General features: G+C 42.4%; 1 protein-coding gene across 1 annotated transcript in view; it reads left to right on the forward strand.

Moving 5' to 3' along the window:
- LOC126276649 (probable glycoprotein hormone G-protein coupled receptor) overlaps positions 1-19459 on the forward strand; it is a 1482411-nt gene that overhangs the window by 469295 nt on the left and 993657 nt on the right. The window contains exon 2 of the mRNA XM_049977295.1: positions 17702-17791. The gene's annotated coding sequence lies outside the window, so the exon portion shown is untranslated. The remainder of the gene's footprint in view (positions 1-17701; positions 17792-19459) is intronic.

Below are 19459 nucleotides of genomic sequence, written 5' to 3' on the forward strand. Positions count from 1 at the left end.
CCGGGGTGGATATCCACTCACATGTTGCAGCTGTTGGGTCATCAACGACCGTCGGGAAATGTCTGCTTGCTTCAGGATTAAGATCACAAGTGCTTCTGGCCAGGCTACCACTGATACCATGACACTGACAACCTTAGCTACTCTGGTATCGTGAAGGAGTTGGCTGGAGAGTAGAATGGTGTTATATTGTCTTCAGTCATAACAGCAGGTTCTGTCTGTTTACGAGCGAATGGAGTATGTAAGGTGTCAGGCAAATCCAACTCCTTCCATGAAAATCCTGACATGATAAGCAAATCCAGTAGTATGTCACATAGCTCCGAATAAATCGTGACACTAAATTAACCAAAGTAATACGAGTAACGAGTGAGCAAATGGAATACCACAGACTAACACAAGAATGCCTAAATGCATGTCATACCTTCCCACCGTAAGACAGACGCAGTTCCGAGGGGAGAAACGAGAACAGAAGCCGAGAGCAGAACCGCGTTAAGCTTGAAGGCCCTACGATAAGGGATGGACGGACACCCACGTCGCCAGCTAACCTCTAAGACCACACCACCCACAAGTTTTAGCGTGAGACTTTTTCGCGTCTCTGTTACGTCAAGGAACCCCCCCCCCCCCCCCTTAGCCCATGTTAAAAGCTAGAGGACTCCCGAAAAACAGTATAGATCTCACGATAACACAAAAATGGGCCACACCACCCGCAAGTTTTAGTGTTAGACTTTTTCGCGTCTCTGGTACCTCAGGATCACCCCCAGCCCATGTTAAAAGACAGAGCCCTCCAGAAGAAAAGTATAGATCTTACGATAACGCTAAAAGGACCACACCAGCTGCAAGTTTTAGCGCGAGACTTTTTCTCGTCTCTGTTACGTTGCAAATTTTAAAAACATTGCCCCACCACGAAAAGTATAACGTTTCTCATTGGATAGACAGAATTTTTGTAGGCGGAGCTTAAGGTTAACATTGAGACCCTGATTGGTCAGATGAAAACACAGCCAGATAGTTTTTTTTTTAAACCAACTTCGGTAAATGGTAGTAAGGAGAAATTAGGAGAGGTTACTTAGTTCCGAGACAGCGAGCTGGATGGCTGCTGCGCCGGCCACTTCCCCACTGAAGCTGCCTAACCAACGACAAGGTAATGAATGAACGCGATACCGCATAACAGCGCATAAAGCTTCACTCAGAACTGCAGAAGTCTCATCTGTTACACCCCCTTTTTGCGTAATACTAGTGTCGATCGTAAATTAAAGCTCATGGTGTTCACATTTTCCACTTGAAGTAAAAATCTGAAACGCGATGATTTCTCTGTTATATAATTATTGAGAAGCCACTTCAGCCACTGTAATTTACGGCAAGTTAGATAAGTAATTAAAGATAATTGAAGGTCACTGTAGACCATTTTGATAGTTTTCTCTTTTGTGAAACTTAATTTAAACCTAGATTATAGATGTGATATGGCATAGGTCATACTTCGATCCATTGTAGAACTTGGAAACCCATTCAGGGAATATTCGTTCACATTTTTGTTGAATACAGTTGGTTTTTGCCATCCTGTATTGAAACATTTCCTTTTATCAATAGTGCAATTTATAAATGATGTTTTGTGAGTAGAATAAAATTTCCAATGGTAAACTTAACTGCTTTTTCGACGTTATTTTACGAGCTAACTAAAAATAGGAAAGCCTTGAACCCCTTCCACTAAATTTAGATAGTATTAAGATTCTTTTACAGGGAGTGCAGTGGAGCTGACGCTGAGATCATTAAGTATTTGGTTATATCATTGCTAGTCTCACTGAACTCTTCTGAATTCTACATGTCATGTGTGGTCTGGCGTCTCCTTACCAGCAACAGGTCCCAGGTTCAAACTAGTCAATTCCCTAAAAAACACGCTCAGAGCGTCTTTGCGCGAAAGTAGTAGGGAGACACGATATAGAACAAACAGACACAACCGCGAATGTTAGAAGTAGACCTGGTGAACTGACTTTTCCAGAGTGCATTCACTCACTTCACATAGGTGATATCCCAAGCTTCATGGTATGGGTAGGCTATCAGTTACAACTCGCAGTCACATTTGTTGTTTCTGCAGGAAACTAAAACTTGCCCGCTACTTGTGCAGCCTGTTCTCCATGTGCTGCACCCGCTTCTTCGACAGGCAGGATAACACACGTCCGCATACGGCTGTTGCAACTCAGCAGGCTCCTCGTAGTGTACAACAGCTGCCTTGACCAAGAAGATCACAAAATCTCTCGCCAACTGAACACGTATGAGACATAATGTTGCGGGTGTTACAGCAATTTCTGCGACAGGAAAGGGATGTGACTTTTCAGCAGGATAACACACGTCCTCATACGGCTGCTGCACCACATCGTGCTCTTCATGGTCTCAACAACTGCCTTGTCCAACAACATCATCAGATCTGTCGCCAATCGAACACACACGGGACACGATGGAGCGGGAACATACTCGTTCTCCAAGGCCTGCGAGAACCATTGCCGAAATGGAACAAAAAGCCCAAGATGCTTGCGACTACCTGTCGCAGGATGCCATTCGGCATCTTTATGATAGTCTGCATGCAAGAGTATACGCTTGCTCTGCCGCCAGACATGGATACACTGTTTATTGATGCGACTATTTAGGCACCCTTTACTGTGACACATACGTTTCATTTGGCCCAGAATGTCGCAGAATGTCCTTCGGTACCTTCATGATAGTGTGCGGGCGAGAGTACATCTTATTGAGTATTTTGTACTTAAAAAGAGTTACGATCAAAATTTCTTCATAAAATATTCACCTTTCCATACATTCACTTACCGATGACGTAGTTGGGTTGATTTATTAGGCCTATGAATAACTGGGTATTCCTAGTAGTATAACATAACGTGTGGAACCATTGTTGACGAGACGGAAGTGAACCAGACAATGGTAAAAATAACGGTACGGCTTAGCGACCACATCTTTGTGACAGTTTAGAGTGTAAAGGCTTACCCAGTACTATGTGCTTCTAAAAAATGGCTCTGAGCACTATGGGACTTAACTTCTGAGGTCATCAGTCCCCTAGAACTTAGAACTACTTCAACCTAACTAACCTAAGGACATCACACACATTCATGCCCGAGGCAGGATTCGAACCGGCGACCGTAGCGATCGCGCGGTTCCAGACTGTAGCGCCTATAACCTCTCGGACACTTCGGCCGGCTATGTGCTCCTAAAGGTAATTGGTTTCTGATATAATTTAACCTAAGTCATCGTTGCCTAGAATCGGATCCTCAACCCATCCTCATATGTAATTTCGAATATCTTTTTTAAATGCATTTATTATTCGAAAGTTAAACTGAAAAGCTTAGAGTTCTTTCGGTATACTGAACATAGTTCATGATTAAAAAGATCTCTAACGTAAAATTACTGCCTTGTCCTGAGATATTAATGCAGGTTCGAAACAAGAAGTGGAGTATTTCAATTAATTTTCTTGCACTTTAATTCAAGTTACTAATGTCAAGGCTTTAAATTACTATTATCTGTCCGTGATTTTGTGTCTCCTTATCTGGGTGTGTGGTATTCCGGCTTTGTCACTGTGTTACTCAATTCCTTTGTAATTTATTAATGAAATTTAAAAGTTATTGGAGAAGTGAATTGGATTACTCCGATTAAAGCCGTAAATGAGAAATGTTTATAAGTGAAAGTTGCTCTGAGGTAACGTATTTGAATTGTTACTGTTGAGGACAGGGATCTCGCTGACTCAAGACGAGTTAAATAGTATTTAAATTGTTTTAAAGTTAACATTAAACGTGTAACGTAATTTACGCAATTTCCACTCAGTTTGAATTGTCGTAGATTACAAAGCATGCGCAATAATCAGCAGCAAACTAAACAATAGCTTAACTGAGGTTGTTTAATTTGGACAGGGGATAACAATTTTAGAATGAAATATACTGAAGTTCTTCTCGAAATTTCGTGTCATTTTCTAAGAATACTAAGAATACCTTTCGAAATAACCAGAAGGTTAATTGAGGCTGTAGTACTTTTTCATAATGGACTATGGTTTTATAATGAAATATTTTGACGTTCTTTTCGAAATTTTCTGTCGTCTTTGAAGAACACTGACAGAATCTGTTTAAGCGTGAGCAGTGCTAAATTTGTCCAGTTGATTACGTATTCTTTCTTTCCCCATCCTGATTCTTTCATTCGGGCTCGATCACTTTAATTAACTAGTCTGTCAGCCTTTTCAGGCTGTGGAATGTTACACAGTTTGTTCCCTTAAATAGTGTAAGACTAACTTACGGGTGAGAATTGCTATGGTAATAATTTCCATCACTGTAGATATTTTATAGCCTTTCTGTAAGCGAACTCTAACGAAGTGACATATTTCATTCAGCATTGTTTTGTTTATTGTCGAACGTTTAAATTTGGTGAAAGTTTAGTCACTTAAGTTATGGCAGTTAGATCTTTAAACAGAAATTGAGAGCCCTTCAAGGCAGCAGCACTATGTATTTTTCTAGTGGGTTTTTCTTTTGTAGTGGAAACAGACAGGTAACTGCAAAATTATTGTAAGACCATATTTTTTCCTGATGTAAACCGCTGTACCGAAAATAATTGAACGAAGGAAAAATGTGGTATCTCAGTATTATTTTGCGCGTGTAACATAGCAATGCTCATATCATCACGTAATGTCTTAAAGGTATTGTCATCTACGATGTGTAAAGCAGACATTCAATTAACTCTCTGCACGTTCATTTGTTTCCCAGTTAATGAAGAAGGAAACAACACCAAACGAAATGAATCCACTTTGAGTAGTAGAAAGAAACAATTGCTATTGTAACGAACTCCGACCTTTAAGGTTATTCGCCACAACATGAAGTGTATTAAGTGTCTCTTGAGGTAGTGTAGATACGTAAAATAATTAGATCTAGCATGTAAGAAGTGTGCATGTTTGAAGTATTGTCAGACGCTACGCTGGAAGGGAAGAATAAACAACCAAAGGTAAATACGATTATGATTCTGTGTCTTGTATGGTATTTACTAGTTACATGGATTTTGTATGTTCTCCAATATTGTACATGGAGGACTAAAGTCAAAATAAATTATTTTATAATATCCCCTCGACCACAAATAAAAGACGACGCTATGAGTTATTAAAATAATTAAGATGTGACTTTGAAGGATAAGGAAAGATAATCTAGATCAACGTAGCCAAAGCAATACAAAAATACTGCTAAAAGAGGAGTTGATAACATAAAAAGTTGTTTCTTAGGACACTAGAGCTTAACTGCGTTATATCACTAAATGAACACCAGTCATGGTTCGTAACCGCTGTTGTAATTGTGCAATTGGTATGTCTTGTTTCGTGATACTCCAAATAATATTCCGAGGGACGTGGCGTACTTCTAACCTGTGGCAGTTCGATTTCCTTTACTATGACCATACTTATTCCTAGACCTCGATGACTGTTTAGTTTTAATCTTGGCATAAAAAAAACTCCGTCCGAACACGCCTTGGAAGATCCAACGGTACCGACCGGCCGCCGTGTCATCCTCAGGCCACAGGCACCGCTGAATGCGGATGTGGAGCGGCATGTGGTCAGGCACCGCTCTCCCGGCCGTATGTCAGTTTCCGAGACCGGAGCCGCTACTTCTCAATCAAGTTACTCGTCAGTTTGCCTCACAAAGGCTGAGTGCACTCCGCTTGCCAACAGCGCTCGGCAGACCAGATGGTCACCCGTCCAAGTGCTAGCCCAGCTCTACAGCGCTTAACTTCGGTGATCTGACAGGAATCGATGTTACCACTGCAGCAAGGCCGTTGGCTTATGCCAAGATTATAGATATGAAATATACAATACAGGACAGCATTTATTAACTACAACTTGCAGTATACAGTATCTTTAGTATCTGATTCTGTTAAATAGCATTATAGGCTGAAACGACAGAAGTCACGGGGTACCTCACAATACCGTGTCGGGCAGCCTTTTTCCCGTTGCATTGCACCAAGTCGATGTGGCAAGGACTCAGCAAATCGTTGGAGATCTCCTACGGAAATACAGAGCCATGCTGCCTCTACAGCCGTCCATAATTGAGACAGTGTTGCCGGTAGACTAGGAGCTTGTGCACGAGCTGGCCTCTCGATTATGTCCCTTAGATGTTCGATGGGATTCAGTTCCGGCTATCTGGGTAAGCAGATCATTTGCATGATTTGCCCAAAATGCTCTTCAAACTAATCGCAAACAACTGGGGTCAGATGACGTATCATATTGTTATGCATGAAAATTCTATCATTGTTTGCGAACATGAAGTTGGTGAATGGCTGAAAATGGTCTCCAAGTAGCCAGACATAACGATTTCCAGTCAGTGATCTTTTCAGTTGGACGAGAGGATCCGCTCCATTCCATGTAAGCAGAGCTCAAACAATTATGGAGCGAGCCACCACCAGCTTGCAAAGTGTTGACTACTTGGGCCCTTGGCTTCGCGGACTCTGCCCCACACTCGAACTCTAACATTAGCTCTTACCAACTGAAATCGATACTCGTCTAACCAGGAAGCGGGTTTCCAGTCGTCTAGGATCCAACCGATATGGTCACGAGCCCAGGAGAGGCACTGCAGGCGAAATCGCGCTGTTAGCAATGGTACTCGCGTCGGTCGTCTGCTGCCAGAGCCCATTAAAGCTAAATCTCACCGCACTATACTAGCGGATACATTTGTCTCATGTTTCACATTTCTGCAGTTATTTCACGCAGTGCTGCTTGTCTGTTAGCACTGACAACCTCTATCCAAACACCGCTGATCTCGGTCGTTAAGTACTGGGCTTCGGACACTGCGTTGTCTATGGTGATAGGCAATGCTGTAAATTTGATATTCTCGGCACACCTTTGACTTTGTGGATCTGGAAGTATCAAATACCCTCACGATTTCCGAAATGAAATGTTCCATGATTAGGGTTCCAACTACCATTCCGCGTTCAAAGTCTGTTAATTCCCGTCGTGTATTCATAATAATAAACGTTTTCGCATGAATTGCATGAGTGAAAATACCGGCTCCGCCAATGCACTGCCCTTTTACACATAGTATACGAGATACTACTGCCATCGATTGACACATAGCCAACACGAATTTAGGAAACATCGTTCTTGTGAAACACTACTAGCTCTTTTACCCACGCGAAGTGTTGAGTGGTATAGACATAGCGTTTCAAATTGCTTCTGTATTCGTAGATTTCCAGAAGGCTTGTGACACCCTATCTAATTAGTTTTTCGTTCCATAGATTCGTGCTGAGGAGATCCTCGTGGATGTGGAACATGTCTTTTTTTTTAAGCTGAAATAACAATACTAATTACTTACAGTATGAATATATACAATACATCATTTGTTTCTATTAAAAAAATTCGTCAATTGAGTAGAAGGAATTGGCAACTAGTAGGTCTTTCAGGCTCCTTTAAACTGATCTTTATTTGTAACTAAATTTTTTATTTTTGCTGGAAAGTTATTGAAGATGGGTAGTGGTCTCCTTTTTGAACTAAAGTAAGTGCTTTTAACTCCTTGTGCAGATCATTTTTGTTCCTAGTATTGTATGTATGAACTAAGCTGTTTGTTGTAAAAAGAGATATATTATTTAGGACAAATTTCATTAAGGACTAAATATACTGAGAGGCAGTAGTTAGTATACCCAGTTCTTTGAAGAGGTTTCTACAGGACGTCCGTGAATTTACTCCACAAATAATAATACGTATTACACGTTACTACGTATTACACACAAATTGGTTGCTTATGGAATATCGTGTCAATTATGCTGCTGGATTTATCAGGTCACAGTTCGTAGTAATTGACGGAAGGTCATCGAAAAAAACAGAAGTGACTTCTGAGATTCCTCAAGGCAGTGTTATAAATGCTTATCTATTCCAGATCTATATAAAAGACTTAATAGATAATCTGAGCAGTCGTCTTAGGTTACCGATGATGTTGCTGCTTATCGTCTTGTACACTCATCAGAAAGTCAAAACCAATTGTAGAACGATGTAGACATCTTTATGATGCGAAAATTGGCAGTTGACCCTAAACAATAAAAGTGCGACGCAATCCACGTGTGTGCTAAAAGGAATCACTTAAAATTCGGCTACATGACAGATCAATCAAATCTAAAGATTGTAAATACTTAGCAATTACTATTACGAACAACTTAAATTGTAAAGAACACATAGAAAATGTTGTGGGGAACGTGAATCAAAGATTGCGTTTTACCGGCAGAAACAGATCTACAGATCTACTAAAGAGACTCCCTGCACTACGCTTGTCAGTCCTCTTTAGGAATACTGCTGTGCGGTGTGGGGCCCTTACCAGATAGAGTTAACAGAGTACCTCGAGAAAGTTCAAAGAAGGACAACGCGTTTTCTATTATCGAGAAATAGGGGAGAGATTGTGAGGAATATCATACAGGATTTGGGGTGGATATCATTACAACGAAGGCGTTTCTCGTTGCGGCGTGATCTTCTAACGAAATTTCAGTCTCCTCCGAATCCGAAAATACTGTGCTGACGGCCGGTATACAGAAAGAAACGATCATCATAATAAAATAAGGGAAATCAGAGCCCGTACAAAAAGATGTAGGAAATTGAGCCGTGGCGAGATGGCGCCAGTCTTATTTTGTTCATGTATCGTTGAGATAGATTGTGGTTGAGGTAAGCTATCTTTGCTTTTCGCGTGTGTTATCTTGCGGCGAAGCGAGTTGGTTGTTGGCCTTCGATGGGTAACCCTCGAGATCTCGTGTCATTCGCGGGGGAGACAAGCGTCAACGGCTGCCGAACGAGTGTGATGACCGCTACACGTTGCGGTGTGAAATTGGTCGGGCGTTTTGGCGACTTGGGCAGCATGGAAATAAAAGTTCTGTGACTTCGCTGGGAACAAAATCTGACGGGAAAGGTGAAGCTGTGGAACCCGCTCCCTCGTATTGTGTTCCTGATATGGAGTGTTGTTGTTGTCTTCAGTCCTGAGACTGGTTTGATGCAGCTCTCCATGCTACTCTATCCTGTGCAAGCTGCTTCATCTCCCAGTAACTACTGCAACCACATCCTTCTGAATCTGCTTAGTGTACTCATCTCTCGGTCTCCCTCTACGATTTTTACCCTCCACGCTGCCCTCCAATGCTAAATTTGTGATCCCTTGATGCCTCAAAACATGTCCTACCAACCGATCCCTTCTTCTAGTCAAGTTGTGCCACAAACTTCTCTTCTCTCCAATCCTATTCAATACCTCATCATTAGTTATGTGATCTACCCATTTAATCTTCAGCATTCTTCTGTAGCACCACATTTCAAAACCTTCTATTCTCTTCTTGTCCAAACTAGTTATCGTCCATGTTTCACTTCCATACATGGCTACACTCCAAACAAATACCTTCAGAAACGACTTCCTGATACATAAATCTATATTCGATGTTAACAAATTTCTCTTGTTCAGAAACGCTTTCCTTGCCATTGCCAGTCTACATTTTATATCCTCCCTACTTCGACCATCATCAGTTATTTTACTTCCTAAATAGCAAAACTCCTTCACTACTTTAAGTGTCTCATTTCCTAATCTAATTCCTTCAGCATCACCCGATTTAATTTGACTACATTCCATTATCCTAGTTTTGCTTTTGTTGATGTTCATCTTATATCCTCTTTTCAAGACACTTTCCATTCCGTTCAACTGCTTTTCCAAATCCTTTGCCGTCTCTGACAGAATTACAATGTCATCGGCGAACCTCAAAGTTTTTACTTCTTCTCCATGAATTTTAATACCTCCTCCAAATTTTTCTTTTGTTTCCTTTACTGCTTGCTCAATATACAGATTGAATAACATCGGGGAGAGGCTACAACCCTGTCTCACTCCTTTCCCAACCACTGCTTCCCTTTCATGCCCCTCGACTTTAATAACTGCCATGTGGTTTCTTACAAATTGTAAATAGCCTTTCGCTTCCTGTATTTTACCCCTGCCACATTTAGAATTTGAAAGAGAGTATTCTAGTCAACATTGTCAAAAGCTTTCTCTAAGTCTACAAATGCTAGAAATGTAGGTTTGCCTTTTCTTAATCTTTCTTCTAAAATAAGTCGTAAGGTCAGTATTGCCTCACGTGTTCCAACATTTCGACGGAATCCAAACTGATCCTCCCCGAGGTCTGCATCTACCAGTTTTCCATTCGTCTGTAAAGAATTCGCGTTAGTATTTTGCAGCCGTGGCTTATTAAACTGATAGTTCGGTAATTTTCACATATGTCAGCACCTGCTTTTTTTGGGATTGGAATTATTATATTCTTCTTGAAGTCTGAGGGTATTTCGCCTGTCTCATACATCTTGCTCACCAGCTGGTAGAGTTTTGTCAGGACTGGTTCTCCCAAGGCCGTCAGTAGTTCTAATGGAATGTTGTCTACTCCGGGGGCCTTGTTTCGACTCAGGTCTTTCAGTGCTCTGTCAAACTCTTCACGCAGTATCGTATCTCCCATTTCGTCTTCATCTACATCTTCTTCCATTTCCATAATATTGTCCTCAAGTACATTACCCTTGTATAAACCTTCTATATACTCCTTCCACCTTTCTGCCTTCCCTTCTTTGCTTAGAACTGGGCTGCCATCTGAGCTCTTGATATTCATACACATGGTTCTCTTCTCTCCAAAGGTCTCTTTAATTTTCCTGTAGGCAGTATCTATCTTACCCCTAGTGAGATAAGCTTCTACATCCTTACATTTGTCCTCTAGTCATCCCTGTTTAGCCATTTTGCACTTCCTGTCGATCTCATTTTTGAGACGTTTGTATTCCTTTTTGCCTGCTTCATTTACTGCATTTTTATATTTTCTCCTTTCATCAATTAAATTCAATATTTCTTCTGTTACCCAAGGATTTCTAGCAGCCCTTGTCTTTGTACCTACTTTATCCTCTGCTGCCTTCACTACTTCATCCCTCAGAGCTACCCATTCTTCTTCTACTGTATTTCTTTCCCCTATTCCTGTCAATTGTTCCCTTATTCTCTCCCTGAAACTCTGTACAACCTCTGGTTCTTTCAGTTTATCCAGGTCCCATCTCCTTAATTTCCCACATTTTTGCAGTTTCTTCAGTTTTAATCTACAGGTCATAACCAATAGATTGTGGTCAGAGTCCACATCTGCCCCTGGAAATGTCTTACAACTTAAAACCTGGTTCCTAAAACTCTGTCTTGCCATTATATAATCTATCTGATACCTTATCGTATCTCCAGGGTTCTTCCACGTATACAACCTTCTTTCATGATTCTTAAACCAAGTGTTAGCTATGATTAAGTTGTGCTCTGTGCAAAATTCTACTAGGCGGCTTCCTCTTTCATTTCTTAGCCCCAATCCATACTCACCTACTATGTTTCCTTCTCTCCCTTTTCCTACACTCGAATTCCAGTCACCCATTACTATTAAATTTTCGTCTCCCTTCACTATCTGAATAATTTCTTTTATTTCATCGTACATTTCTTCAATTTCTTCATCATCTGCAGAGCTAGTTGGCATATAAACTTGGTACTACTGTAGTAGGTGTGGGCTTCGTATCTGTCTTGGCCACAACAATGCTGTTTGTAGTAGCTTACCCGCATTCCTATTTTCCTATTCATTATTAAACCTACTCCTGCATTTCCCCTATTTGATCTTGTGTTTATAACCCTGCAGTCACCTGACCAGAAGTCCTGTTCCTCCTGCCACCGAACTTCACTAATTCCCACTATATCTAACTTCACCCTATCCATTTCCCTTTTTAAATTTTCTAACCTACCTGCCCGATTAAGGGATCTGACATTCCACGCTCTGATCCGTAGAACGCCAGTTTTCTTTCTCCTGATAACGACATCCTCCTGAGTAGTCCCCGCCCGGATATCCGAATGGGGGACTATTTTACCTCCGGAATATTTTACCCAAGAGGATGCCATCATCATTTAATCATACAGTAAAGCTGCATGTCCTCGGGAAAAATTACGGCTGTAGTTTCCCCTTGCTTTCAGCCGTTCGCAGTACCAGCACAGCAAGGCCGTTTTGATTTGTGTTACAAGGCCAGGTCAGTCCATCATCCAGACTGTTGCCCCTGCAACTACTGAAAAGGCTGCTGCCCCTCTTCAGGAACCACACGTTTGTCTGGCCTCTCAACAGATACCCCTCCGTTGTGGTTGCACCTACGGTACGGCTATCTGTATCGCTGAGGCACGCAAGCCTCCCCACCAACGGCAAGGTCCATGGTTCATGGGGGGATATGGAGTAAGTCGTCGTAATTCTTTGTTCGCCGACGCACTCAGAGATTTTAAATTTTATTATTATTATGGGAGATTTTCTTGGCCTACTTAAATGGTGGCCGTTATTTGAAAATTTTCTGGAGTTTTTTGCGTCTCCTGCAAGAAAATGATATTAAGTTGCTGTTTTCAAACTCTGCACTCTGTTAATACAGTTGTCCATGTGTAAGTGAGTCAAAGGTTCTCCCAGGTGTTTCTATATTTCAGAGTTATTGGAATGTCTTTGTGATTCGGGCAGAAATTTTTAATTGTGCCAGCGCCTTAGCGGGGAGTGAAATGTCATCCTAGGTGTAGGCCTGGCAGTGTTTAAGAACCTTGCCACTACCAGAGTTGGTCACATATCCCCTTCAAAAGTTTAGTATTTATCTTACTTCCGTCAAGGCTGGTTAAGCCGGTAGATATATATTTTGTATGTAACCTGTTTGTATATGAACTTGTGTTCTTAAATATTACGGACTGGCAACTGGCTAAATCTTAACTGCATGGCAACCGCATTTTCTAGTAATTTTTTTATTAACACGTCTGAGTACGTAAACATTTTTTAAAGATCAGTGTCTCTGTTGTAGTTTTTTTATTAAGTGAGTCTATCATGTTATGTAATGGCATCTTAGTTTGGCACTAGTGCTCGAGTGTTATTAAGTCACCCTTTACCTGTAATTGTTCCATTATATCCATTTTGAGAGAAGTTCTGTATTTAAGTTCTCAAGTTTGTCAGTAACCCCCTTTTCTTAATTTGGAATTGTTTATTATTGTATTTAAGATATGCCATTCAAGTGTGGTACGACTAAGGAATCACGTATCAGTACTCATTTTTTCTGGACAGTGTTAAAGAATGAAAGAATAGAGACTTAGTGTGAAGATGGTTCGATAAAGCCTCTGCGGGACACTTGAGTGTGTTTGCAGAGTAGCCATGTAGATGTAGATGTGAATTTAGATCGGTATACGTGCATATCGCTACCCCATGAGTTTTGTCACTTCAGTGTAGCGTGACTGTAGTCCGGATTTGTAGTAGTGTCCCATCGGAACAAAGTGCCATATCACCTACAATACTGCGATTTATATTATTCTTGTTAATAGAAAACACTTACATGATCTACATATTCGCACATCATAACATTTTAACATCTCATAATCGCCTTTTAGGTATTCAGAAGAATAATCGTGGAATGGGTGACGTATAAGATAAATTATTATTATTTAGTATTTTTCACATGGTGTGCTGGATAAGTCGCCATTCAGCTCTCTTTCATTTAAGATGTTGATATTACATTATACATTTAGTGATTGCATGATCCCATCCTCACATCCTGATATACGCTCCTCTGCGAAACTCAAGGACAAGACATATAAAGTAACATGCCATATAAAGTAACATGCCATATTAATACTCGGTGAAATGACAGTGTGGAGCATGTTCCCAGAGGTCTCCCGCCCTCTACAGAAAGTTGGATGTCACATGACGTGAGTTCAGCGCGACTATATCGCCGAATGGGAATGGCCCCGCAACACGAAGCAGTGGAAGAAACGGGAAAAGACTGAGTGTCGATCAGCGAGCAGTTATGATGCACCATGGTGGTATTTTCCATTTTAACACGGCACGGAGACAATAACTGGATGACTTCACGTGGAGGAGAATCATCAGGAACCTCTAAGAAGGACGAAGTGTAACGCGGAGGTTGGTACTGCTTACAGCTTTGTTTAATGCATGGGGAGCGTTCTAAACCACAGGCACTGCTGCCTGAAGGGGAGGAGATGGTCGACCATGGTCAACTACAGCAGCAGGACGAACGCTACGATGGGCAACAGGCAAGAATGGAATTACATCGAACAGTGGGTGGAATTGCAACCACATTTAACAGGACTTCAAGACACGTAAACTCACAGTTACTCCATGGGGATGGTCTCTTTGCGCCACGATCAGTACGTTGTGCACTGATGACACTTTCACACCCGTCAGTGAACCAACGGCGAGGGGGTCTCGTGTTCTTCACGGATGTGACAAGTTTCAGTCTCTGTAGTGATTCTGGAAGTACCCTCGTAAGGCAAAGTTGGAAACAGGCAATGTACTACTGTCGAACATGACAGATTTTGTAGTCCAGATATTATGGTGTGGGGAAGAATAATGTTACACGGCTGTACTGATCTCTACATCTTTGAACACGGCACGCTCACCGATCAGTGTTATTGTGACAATGTACTCCGGTTCGGCAAAAACTTTTACTGTCATCATTCCATTCTACTGCTAGTGTTACTCATTATTCGCAATTGCGAATTCATGTTATGTGTTTCGCAACGGCTGTGGTCGGCGCAGTACATCGTCATCAGAATAACACTGGCACTGCAATATCGTAAGAGGATATTTGGCGAATGGAATGGCCTGCCCCTTCACCAACTTCAATCTCATCGAGCTTGTGGGTTGGCTTACGGTGGGGAGACGTGCTTCAGAGCGTCAACATGCACTGACGTGGAATGCAACGCCTTTCCACACGAATTCCTTACCAACCCTGGTGCTAACGTGGAAGCAGATTACAGAGCGTGCAGTGCGTCTCTGGTGATCACACACGCTATTAAGAACAATGTCCCGCCTTTTCTGTGTCCAGGGGGGCATCAGAAATCATGGTAGCTTTAGTGTAATTATTGTCTTTCAATAAACTTGTCTTTTCTGTTCATCTCATTGTTTATGTCTTTCAGCTACCTTCTGTATTATGCTGCTATGCTGTAGCATTTCTTTCTATGTATGATTAAAGTTTCATCGAGCTATGTTACTTGACTATGAAAGTTACTTTCATCCTTAAGTTTTGGATGCCTGTGTAGTTGTCCTGAATTTACGAAACCCGAATTCCTTTTTTATATCGAAATGGCATTCACAGATTTTAAAAAAATGGCTTAATATCTAATAGTATTATATGCATATAAATGACGGGTTTTAAAATACACTCCTGGAAATGGAAAAAAGAACACATTGACACCGGTGTGTCAGACCCAACATACTTGCTCCGGACACTGCAAGAGGGCTGTACAAGCAATGATCACACGCACGGCACAGCGGACACACCAGGAACCGCGGTGTTGGCCGTCGAATGGCGCTAGCTGCACAGCATTTGTGCACCGCCGCCGTCAGTGTCAGCCAGTTTGCCGTGGCATACGGAGCTCCATCGCAGTCTTTAACACTGGTAGCATGCCGCGACAGCGTGGACGTGAACCGTATGTGCAGTTGACGGACTTTGAGCGAGGGCGTATAGTGGGCATGCGGGAGACCGGGTGGACGTACCGCCGAATTGCTCAACACGTGGGGCGTGAGGTCTCCACAGTACATCGATGTTGTCGCCAGTGGTCGGTGGAAGGTGCACGTGCCCGTAGACCTGGGACCGGACCGCAGCGACGCACAGATTCACGCCTAGACTGTAGGATCCTACGCAGTGCCGTAGGGGACCGCACTGCCACTTCCCAGCAAATTAGGGACACTGTTGCTCCTGGGGTATCGGGGAGGACCATTCGCAACCGTCTCCATGAAGCTGGGCTACGGTCCCGCACGCCGTTAGGCCGTCTTCCGCTCACGCCCCAACATCGTGCAGCCCGCGTCCAGTGGTGTCGCGGCAGGCGTCAATGGAGGGACGAATGGAGACGTGTCGTCTTCAGCGATGAGAGTCGCTTCTGCCTTGGTGCCAATGATGGTCATATGCTTGTTTGGCGCCGTGCAGGTGAGTGCCACAATCAGGACTGCATACGACCGAGGCACATAGGGCCAACACCCGGCATCATGGTGTGGTGAGCGATCTCCTACACTGGCCGTACACCTCTGGTGATCGTCGAAGGGACACCGAATAGTGAACGGTACATCCAAACCGTCATCTAACCCATCGTTCTACCATTCCTAGACCGGCAAGGGAACTTGCTGTTCCAACAGAACAATGCACGTCCGCATGTATCCCGTGCCACTCAACGTGCTCTAGAAGATGTAAGTCAACTACCCTGGCCAGCAAGATCTCCGGATCTGTCCCCCATTGAGCATGTTTGGGACTGGAAGAAGCGTCGTCTCACGCGGTCTGCACGTCCAGCACGAACGCTGGTCCAACTGAGGCGCCAGGTGGAAATGGCATGGCAAGCCGTTCCACAGGACTACATCCAGCATCTCTACGATCGTCTCCATGGGAGAATAGCAGCCTGCATTGCAGCGGAAGGTAGATATACACTGTACTAGTGCCGACATTGTGCATGCTCTGTTGCCTGTGTCTATGTGCCTGTGGTTCTGTCAGTGTGATCATGTGATGTACCTGACCCCAGGAATGTGTCAATAAAGTTTCCCCTTCCTGGGACAATGAATTCACGGTGTTCTTATTTCAATTTCCAGGAGTGTATATATACTGCACTCTTTTGCTCCGCCAGCTGCAAGACTGAGTTTTATTTCAAGCAGTTGAAGCACAACGATCTCCGATGTGACTTAAGAATTGCAAAACGCACTGCCTCTTTCCTCATAACACGTCTAGAACTCGAAACAATAATTTGAGGGAACCGAATAGATGTTACTTGAGACTCTGTGTGTAACGTTGCCCGTAACTTGAGCTGCAGTCACTATACGATCGCCAGTCGCTTCTCGTCTAATGAAGAGGCACTGCTATAAGTTGTAAATAATAGATTTCAGCTATCAGTCGTCTTTTTGAAATTTTATTAGCAGATCTACATATCAGCTAGAAACTAGCCATTCCCAGTGCACTATCATTTTCTATCAATGCATGCAATGCCTGTTGGTCGGGCTTCATCCACTGTTCATCGAGTATTCAATGAACTGTGGATCAAGCCCAACCAATAGGCATTGCATGCTTTGATCAAAATTGACAGTGCATTGAGAATGGCTAGTTTCTAGCTGAAATATAGATATGCCAATAAAATTTCAAAAGAACGGCTGATAGCTGAAATCTATTATTTACAAGTCAAGATAACAGTCGCTGCGTGCAACAGCCTTCTGAATGGAAGGTAACCTGACAGCTATAAGTATGTATGTCGTTTCTACCCAAAACTTGTGCTATGAGCATGTCTTTGGGCAACCGGTACCAAAATTATTGTCGTCTCACACGCCACGTACAGTGTTTGCTTGTGAAGAACTGTTTAGAATGCCGCAGAGCCACAAAACGATCCCACCAGAATTCAGCCTATTTCTCTCTTCGTGCTCGTCGACTTTCTCCTGGTACGTCTACTGTGTTTAACAACGCAGTGCAAAGACGATCAAAACAACAGACACTACCAGCAAAACACAGCTGAATGTGTGCTTCCTCTTTCGTCTATGGCACGAGGATTTGGATCATTGCATTTAGCATACTTTACCAAACTTCCTGCAGATTTCGTACTTCTGTGATGTTATTTGGATGTGCACATTTTTCATTTTAAGCAGGTTTATTCATTTTCCAGGAAAGGTTTAATCGAAATTTTTTCTTGATTTTCAGACAGAGTTAAATGGACAGCTAGCTACCTTGCCGTGATGGCTTCTATTCTGTGCAACACGATTCAAGCCTGGCATTAGCACTTTGAATAAGGTCAGTAATGTCTCTTGACACTCGCATGCTATCAAGTAGTTTTCTAATTTTTTCGATCTAGTCTTATGATGGCACTTCTATCAAGTTTACTTTTAGCCACGTGAAACAAAGTTATTCACGCAGTTCTGCTTTCTTTTTTCCTGTCGGCCTCTCTTGGTCAACTCTTGCTGCTTCGACCCAGACGGTATTGGGTTCCGAGGCCCGAGAGTGTCTTTCATTTTCATTTTCTTTTCCAACATATGGCTGTTAACCGAATGGCTACCACTATAAGGAGACTAACCTTATCAAGTGCCAAAGGCCAGTAAGGGACGGCTGAGCTGGTAAGGAAGGGGCACCGCCTTGTCCCAGGGATGTTAAATTGTCCCTAAAGGCGGAGGAACCATTAAAATGGTCAACGGCAGGAGGATACAGAAGGCAGCAGGAAACCATTGCATTAACGATCCCATACAGGATTCCCAAATAGAAATACGGCTACGTCCAATTCAAAATTTTCCGGAGTCTCAATTCTCCCATTAGGATTTCCGGGGGAGAATTTCTTGGGCAAGGCTGTAAGGAGTAAAGAAATAAAAGAACAGACGAGAATTGGAACATAGAATGTCAGAACCCTATTAAAAGCTGGGAAACTAGAAGAGGTTAAGATGCTGATGGAAAAGTCACAGGTGGACGTATTAGGAAAAATGGCTCTGAGCACTATGGGACTTAACTACTGTGGTCATCAGTCCCCTAGAACTTAGAACTACTTAAACCTAACTAACCTAAGGAAATCACACACATCCATGCCCGAGGCAGGATTCGAACCTGCGACCGTAGCAGTCGCGCGGTTCCGGACTGCGTGCCTAGAACCGCTAGACCACCGCGGCCGGCACATATTAGGAATCTGTGAAACTAGATGGAAACGGTGATTTTAAGTCAGGAGATTTCAGGATCATTCGCAGTGGTAGTGCTCGAACAGGAAGAAATGGCGTCGACATAATTTTGAAAGGAAAATGGAAGAACAACGTGTTGAACACATACCACTGCAGTGATAGGATAATGATGATTAAAATTAAAGCATAACCCATAGAGTTGTGTGTAATTGCAGTTTCCTTACCAACAACAAATCGCAAGGATGAGGAAGTAGAAGTAGTATATGAGCAAATTGATGACTTAATGAAACTGGTTAAAGAAAAGGACAATCCTATCATAAGTGGTGATTTCAATGCATCGATTTGTCAAGACAACAAAGGATTATGGAATGGCAAGTTTGGGCTAGGAAAAATGAATGCTAGAGGAGAAAGGTTGCTAGATTCATGTGAACAGTACGAAATGATAGTCACCAACACGTGTTTTGAAATGCCCAAGTGAAGGAGATATATTTGGAAAAGTTCATCAGATGACAAAAGGTATCAGATAGATTATATCCTAGTCCAGAAGAAATTTATGAATCAAATAAAGTCAAGGCACTCATACCCTGGATATGATATACACAGTGAGCAAGTTCTAGTGATAGCAGCCTATAGTGGCAGATTTAAGAAATATAAAAGAACTGACCAACACAGATGTTTTATAGTAGCTGCGGACATGAAAGAATTGTCCGATAACTAGATAGGTAATAGGGAAGGATGGGAAAAATTCAAAGAGACCGTAGAAGTTTCTGCAAAAGAACTGGTAGGATTAAGGAAACTAGAA

Source organism: Schistocerca gregaria, chromosome 1, assembly GCF_023897955.1.
Source record: "Schistocerca gregaria isolate iqSchGreg1 chromosome 1, iqSchGreg1.2, whole genome shotgun sequence".
In the NCBI taxonomy this organism is placed as follows: domain Eukaryota; kingdom Metazoa; phylum Arthropoda; class Insecta; order Orthoptera; family Acrididae; genus Schistocerca; species Schistocerca gregaria.